The following is a 7,696-nucleotide window of genomic DNA, read 5'->3' as shown; positions in this document are numbered from 1 at the left end:
TCCCTAATAGGGGTGTGCAAACAGGTTCAGATTCAAACTGGTTAGGTTCAAAGGTTTTAATTCAGACCCAACGGGGCATTTCATTAGCAATGACAGTCCGAGTTCGAACCAATAGAGTTTGAACCAATCGTACAAACCAGTTCAAACAGGCTTGAAAGCTTGAGCCTCCATTTTAGGTGCTAGTGGCCATTTTGTGTCATCATTTATCTCCCTTGATTTCATTTGTAACGCTTCTGCTTCACTGATTGACCAGATTCTCTGGTAGGCTTCCCAGTGGTGCCAGTCCTGGAGAACTGGCACCCTATTGGCCAGGGGGGAGGGGAAAGGTGGGGGCTCCAAAAGGAGGGAGTTTCAAGTTCTATTTAAAGGCAAGCCCTGGGCTTTCAAAAATAACTCTTACAGCTTGCTGTTGCTGGTGAGAGAGTCTGGATCTGGCTGCAGACTTCTTGTGATGCCTGCCTGCCTGCCTGCATGCCTGCCTCTGTGCTGGGTGGTGATGTCACCCCCCCCCTGAGTCCCCTCTGCCTGGTTTTTTGGGTTTTTTTGGTTTTGTTTTTTGCTTTCCCCCTCCCCACTCCTCCTTCTCCAAAGTGATTTTCTCTGGCTGTGTGTGTGTGTGTGTTTGTGTGTGTTTGCTGTTGCTGGATTTTTTCTCTCTCTCTGAGTGACTGACTGACTATCTCTCTCCTCTCCTCTCCTGCTCTGTGCCCACTGCCAGGCTGGGCCTCAGAGACCTCTGGCCCATTTCCCCCCTGGTTCATCCTCTGCCCCGCTTCCTTCTTGCTTTTGCACTGGCTGGCTGCTTTTTTCTGGGCTGAGTTGAAGAGTCCTCAACTCAGCAGCAGCCTTGTTTGCTTTATTTCATTTTGGGTTTTTTTTGTGGTGGTGGTGGGCGGTGGGGGGTGTTCTCGTTTTCTCTGGAGCAGGTGCTTTTCTTTTGTAGCCCTTTTCCTGCTGTGCTTAGCACTCACCGCCTGCTCCAGACTCCAGTGCAGTGGCTGCTTCCCCTCTGTCCTTTTTCTCTCCCTTCCCTTTCCCCCCTCACCTATTCCCCCAGCACATTTTCCCCCACCAGCTTTTCATTTTATTGCATTCAGTGTTTCTGTTTGAATTGGTTTGTTTGGGTATGTTGCTGGAAGGCTGCTCATTCTGCCCTCCCCACCCCCCCACCCCCGGCCTGTCAGCCTGCCACTGGCCAGGGAGGGCATTTTTCCTGACCAGTGTGTGGGGCAGAAGACTTCAGGACAATGAGGGGAAAGTGCTTTCTTATTGGTGCCCCCTTTGTCCTTAGCTTTTGTTAAATAGGGCCTCCTTTCTTGTTTGGGTTGGGGCAGGTATTTTTCTGTATCTTTTCTTTACAGGTTGTCTCTTGTTTTTACAGGTCCCCACTTAGTTGCCCCTTATTCTATTTTATTGTACTGTATTGTGTTGTTCGTGTGGGTGGTAGTAGGGTGGCAGGCAGAGATGGGAGGGGTCCCTAAGCTGGTGCGGGAGGCTGGGGTGGGGGGGCAGAGAAGATGATATGTGGTCCCACAGGTCCCCATTGGCAAGTTCTTTGCCCCAGGTGAGGTGGTGGCATGAAGCCTCTCCTATCTGGAGGAACTTGCTGCCACTGAGACAGAGAGGTCCATCAGGTACTCTGCCAGTGCTGCCACCCATGTGTTTCCATGGTGGGGGTGGAGGCCAGGGGCTTGACAGCCGGCAGTGCAACCAGATTTTCCCTCCCTCTTGCACCCCCATAATGTGGGGGGGGGGGCGATGATGCCCTGGTCATGGTGGAGTCCAGTTCTGGGTCCTCCCAGTCTGGCTCTGAGGAGGACAGGTCTGCTGCCAAGGTGTCCCCTCAGCCGAAGACTGACCCCCACTTCTTCTGTGCAGGGTGGAAAGGGGGTGGGTGATGGTGGCAGATGACCACCAGCAGCCCCCCTAGCACCGCCATCACCAAAGAGGCCCAAGATGTCCGAGGCCACCCAGAGTAGCGATGTTTGGCGGCATTTTGAATAGAACAGTGAGTGACCTTAATTGCTGTGAACTCTGAGTAGATTACTCAGATTATGCAGATTACTGCTGCTCCTTGCCTCCGCAGGGGCAGTGGACCTACTTTGATGCCCTGCCCCAGGTGCCTTATGGATTCTGATGGTTTTCAGAGGGTTCTTGGGGATATCCCCAACAATTTGTTGGGCACTGTTCCAGCGCAGGTAATTGAGGCCTGGAACATCGAGGCCACGAGGGTTCTGGATTAGACTGCCTCTAAGCAGCCTCTCAAGAGTTGTGGAACCTGGCTGCCTTGGTTTACTCAGGAGTTTAGGGAAATGAAGTGCCTTAAGAGATGTCTGGAGCGCTGCTGGAGGAAAACTAATGCCAAAGCTGATTGAGCACGGTTACTACTGATTGAGCACGGTTACATGGAGGAGAGGTCTATCAATGGCTACTAGTCAGAGGGCTGTGGGCCACCTCCAGCCTCAAGGGTGTGCCTCTGAGTACCAGTTGCAGGGGAGCAATGACAGGAGAGAGGGCACGCCCTCAACTCCTGCCTGTGGCTTCCAGCGGCATCTGGTGGGCCACTGTGTGAAACAGGATGCTGGACTAGATGGGCCTTGAGCCTGATCCAGCAGGACTGTTCTTATGTTCTTATGTTCTTACTCTCTTATCTTCGGGAGTATTCCGTGGTGATAAGGGCAGTGAAGTCTGCTCACTTCTCTGCTCTTATTGCATTAGCTGACTCTCGTCCAGTGGTCTTATGCGGCTCCAGTGGAGGTTCCATCTGGCCACTGTGACATGTTTTCTAGATTCTTCGCTGATAAAATCACTCACCTTCAGCGGGAGCTGGACTCTAATTGCACAGGATCTGATGGGATGATGGATACTTCATCTTGTGATGTCATCTGGGATACCTTTGAGCTTGCTGAGGCCAAGGACATGGACAGGATTCTCTCTGGTATGGGTGTTGCGACCTGTAGCCTGGACCCTTGCCACTCCTGGCTTATTAGAGTAGCCGGCAGGAATGTAAGATCCTGGCTTCAGGAGTTGGTGAATTCTTTCTCTTTGTGAGGAGTCTGTGCTGGCAGTCTTAAAAGAGGCTATGGTGCACCCTCTTTTGAAGAAAACTTCTCTCGATCCTAAGATCCTTGATAATTATAGACCAATCTCCAACCTTCCTTTCCTTGCAAAGGTTTTGGAGAAGGTTGTATGTGCCCAGCTTGAAAGAGCTCTGGATGAAGCTGATTTTCTAGATCCTTGTCAGTTGGGTTTCAGGCCATGGTATAGCACAGAAACAGCATTGTTTGCTCTGGTTGACGACTTGTATTGTGACGTGACCTTGATGAGGGTAGCGCCTCTCTCTTGATCCTTTTAGATCTTTCAGTGGCTTTTGATACCATCGACCATGGTATTGTTCTGGAGTGCACTATTGGGGGCAAGGTTTTGCAGTGGTTCCGTTCCTTCCTTAGTGGGCGCTTTCAGTCGGTGTGCATTGGTGGCGAGTGCTCTGCCCTGTGGCCACTCCTTTGTGGGAGGGCTTAGTTCTTGCACCCATTCTTTTTAACATCTACATGAAACCGCTGGGGCAGGTCATCCGTCGGTTTGGGGGGTGAGATTCCATCAACATGCCGATGATACTCAGTTGTATATTGCCACCCCAGGCCACTCCAGAGATGCTGTTTCTGTGATTCCCCGGGGTTTGGAGGCTGTCAGGCTCTGGATGGGCCAAAACGAGCTCAGACTTAATCCCTCCAAGTCAGAGTTGCTTTTGCTTACTCCTTGATCTGGCCAATTGCCGAGTCTGAGTCTCTCCCTGGATGGGGTTGCTCTGCCCCTGAAGGAGATGGTCTGGGACATGGGGGTCCTCTTGGACTTGTGGCTCCTGCTTGAGCAGCAGGTGGAGGCTGTGGCCAGAGGTGCCTTTACCCAGCTTCACTGATCCACCATTTGAGCACCTATTATTATTATTATTATTATTATTATTATTATTATTATTATTATTATTAATTCGATTTCTATACCACCCTTCCAAAAATGGCTCAGCGCGGTTTACATAGAGAAATAACAAACACATAAGATGGCTCCCTGTCCCCAAAGGGCTCACAATCTAAAAAGAAACAAAAGATAGACACCAGAACAGGTACTGGAAGTAGAGGAGAGCTGGTCTTGTGGTAGCAAGCATGACTTGTCCCTATAGCTAAGCAGGGTCCACCCTGGTTGCATATGAAAGGGAGACTTGATGTGTGAGCACTGTAAGATATTCCCCATAGGGGATGGAGCCGCTCTGGGAAGAGCAGAAGGTTTCAAGTTCCCTCCCTGGATTCTCCAAGATAGGGCTGAGAGAGATTCCTGCCTGCAACCTTGGAGAAGCTGCTGCCAGTCTGTGAAGACAATACTGAGCTAGATAGACCATTGGTCTGACTCAGTATATGGCAGTTTCCTATGTTCCTATGTTCCTACTGTGCTGGGGGTGGGTAGGGCTAGTTACTCTCCCTCTGCTAAATAAAGAGAATCACCACAGTAAAAGGTGCCTCTTTGCCCAGTTAGGAGGGGGTAACTATCTCGACTGGCAGGCCCTGACAAAGGTAACTCATGCCCTCGTCATCTCTCATCTGGATTACTGTAATGCGCTCTACTTGGGGTTGCCTTTGAAGACAGCCCGGAAGCTTCAGTTGGTCCAGAATGCAGTGGCCCGCCTGCTTATGGGCACTATGAGATATTACAGTGTGACACCTCCCTTGCGGTTGCTGCACTGGTTACCTATTTGCTTCTGGGTCCAATTCAAAGTGCTGGTTCTCACTTTTAAAATGCTCCAGGGCTTAGCACCTGTTTAACTTTAGGCCCCCCTCTCCTGGCGAGTCGAGTCGAGTCCTGTCATGTGAGATCTTCTCAGATTGCCCTTCTTTCGGTCCCTAGTCTCAGAGAGGTCTGAAGTACTAGGGCCCTTGGAAGGGCTTTCTCTGTTGCTGCCCTTCACTTTGGAATTCTCCCCCCCACAAATTTGGTCTGCCGCCTCCCTTTCAGCCTTTAAAACCTTATTGAAGACATTTCTTTTCTGCCAGGTGCTTGCCCTTTATTTATTTATTTTTTAAAAAAGCTTGGATGCTGTTCTTGTTTGTATACATCACCCTGAGTCTATGGATTGGGTGGTATATGGAAAGAAGGAAGGAAGGTCACATGCTGTTCTTTTTTAAATGGAAGAGCAATTCCAATTCATTGCATTGGAACAAGCTAAAATATTTATTTAAGTATAAAAAAAGAAACCATGAACCTTTTGGAGTTCTTTGAGAGTGTCATCCATTGTGTGGATCAAGGTAATCCTGTTGACATAGTATACCTGGACTTCCAAAAAGCTTTCGACAATGTTCCTCATCAAAGACTGCTGAGGAAACTTAGCAGTCATGGGATAAGGGGTCAAGTACATATGTGGATTGCTAACTGGTTGAAAGACAGGAAACAGAGGGTAGGTATAAATGGAAAGTTTTCACAATGGAGGGAAGTAAGAGGAGGGGTACCCCAGGGATCTGTACTGGGACCGGTGCTTTTTAATTTATTTATAAATTATCTAGAAGTAGGGGTAAGCAGCAAGGTTGCCAGATTTGCAGATGATTCCAAACTCATTCGGGTAGTGAAATCCAAAACGGATTGTGAGGAGCTCCAAAGGGATCTCTCCAAACTGGGGGAGTAGGCAACAAAGTGGCAAATGCGGTTCAATGTTAGCAAGTGTAAAGTGATGCACATTGGAACGAAAAACCCCAGCTTCAAGTATATGTTGATGGAATCTGGGCTGTCGGTGACTGACCAGGAGAAAGATCTTGGGGCCATGGTGGACAGCTCCCTGAAAGTGTCGACTCAATGTGCAGCAGCTTTTTAAAAAGCTCAATTCCATGCCAGGGATAATTAGGAAGGGGATTAAAAATAAAACGTCTAATATTATAATGCCCTTATACAAAACTATGGTGCGGCCACACCTGGACTACTGCATACAGTTCTGGTCACCACATCTCAAAATGGACATTGGAAAACTGGAAAAGGTGCAGAAGAGGGCAATCAAGATGATCAGGGGCCTAGAGCACCTTTCTCATGAGGCAAGGCTACAACACCTGGGGCTATTTAGTTTATAAAAAAGATGACTGCGGGGAGACATGATAAAATCAATAAAATCATGCATAGTGTGGAGAAAGTGGATAGAGAGAAATTCTTCTCCCTCTCACATAACACTGGAAACAGAGGTCATCCCATGAAATTGATTGCCAGGAAATCTAGGACCAACAAATGGAAGTACTTTTTCACACAACACATAATCAACTTGTGGAATTCTCTACCACAAGATGTGGTGACAGCCAACAACCTGGATGGCTTTAAGAAGGGTTTAAATAACTTCATGGAGGATAGGTCTATCAATGGCTACTAATCGGAGGGCTATAGACCACCTCCAGCCTCAAATGAAGGATTCCTCTGTGTACCAATTGCAGGGGAGTAACAGCAGGAGAGAGGGCATGCCCTCAACTCCTGCCTGTGGCTTCCAACGGCATCTGGTGGTCCACTGTGTGAAACAGGTTGCTGGACTAGATGAGCCTTGGGCCTGATCCAGCAGGGCTGTTCTTATGTTCTCATGTAACCCCATCAGCTTGGGGCTCGCAGGGGAAGTTATGACCTCACCCACCTTGCCCCAAACCCACTTTGGTGCCCAGGCAACCCCCAGGGGGACAATTGGGGTACTCTCAAATCCCCATTATTCTCTATGGTGAAAATGCAAAAAATGGAAAAAAAAAATCTCCAGAAAATCATTAAATATTGCATGAATGTCCAATTGCTTTGCAGTTAGGTGGATGGTAGGCACCCATGGGTGCCTACCACCAACCCCAGTTTTGTGCCCCTAGGTGCTCTGCATAGGGAATAATGGGCCAGTTCATGTTCCCATTATACCCTATGTAGAACCTTTTAGAACCAGTTCAAGTTGGATTCAAATTTGAAGTGAACAAAGGGCAGTGGTTGTTCAAGCAAAACCAAAATTGAATCTACCTACCCTGGTTTTAATTGGGTTCAAATTTGAACCAAATAGGCCAAGCAGGTTTTGTGAACACCCCTAGTCTCTAACACTGACTTTTCACTCCACAGAATGTCAGCTGATGCCTATAAGGACTATAAATCTCCATTCTTCTTCAGTCTATGCAACTTGCCTCATTGTGAGAAGACCCAGGTGAAGCTCCTGCTGCCTTTCCCCATACGTCCTTTGGAACTCTGTCTCCCACCCACTCCAGATGTACTGTCTTACCAGCCTTGTGATTTAGGATTGCAGTTTTCAGAACTTGATGCTTGCCTGCTCTGAACTGTGTCACTTGTCTCTGGCCCTGATTAACGATGAGCTCCCTCAGGATCCTGAACCCTTACCAGTTGTGGCCTGAACCACTGGATATTTAGCACCGGGGACAGCTCCAAAGTACCCAATGCTTTGCCTTGCCAGGATAACGGAGACCTTATTTCCTATTGCCAGCCAGATTTATTTAATTTATTTATTGGTTTGTTTGTTTTTATTCTATTCTGCTCTTCCTCCAAGGAGCCCAGAGTGGTGTACATGGTTATGTTTATCCTCACAACAACCCTCCAAGGGAGATAAGGCTGAGAGATAAGTGACTGGCCCAGAGTCACCCAGTGAGTTTCATGGCTGAATGGGGGATTTGAACTTGGGTCTCCCCGGACCTAATCCAATACT

General features: G+C 48.4%; 1 long non-coding RNA gene across 1 annotated transcript; it reads left to right on the top strand.

Moving 5' to 3' along the window:
- The first annotated feature begins 228 nt into the window (after positions 1 to 228).
- LOC128324074 (uncharacterized) lies at positions 229 to 7,495 on the top strand. Its single transcript, XR_008306626.1, has 2 exons — positions 229 to 261; positions 7,102 to 7,495. It is a non-coding gene; the product is annotated as an uncharacterized LOC128324074 (long non-coding RNA).
- Positions 7,496 to 7,696: the final 201 nt, after the last annotated feature.

This window comes from Hemicordylus capensis, chromosome 4 (assembly GCF_027244095.1).
Source record: "Hemicordylus capensis ecotype Gifberg chromosome 4, rHemCap1.1.pri, whole genome shotgun sequence".
In the NCBI taxonomy this organism is placed as follows: Eukaryota; Metazoa; Chordata; class Lepidosauria; order Squamata; family Cordylidae; genus Hemicordylus; species Hemicordylus capensis.
Note: the sequence above shows the minus strand (reverse complement) of the source record. Positions and strands in the feature narration are given on the sequence as shown.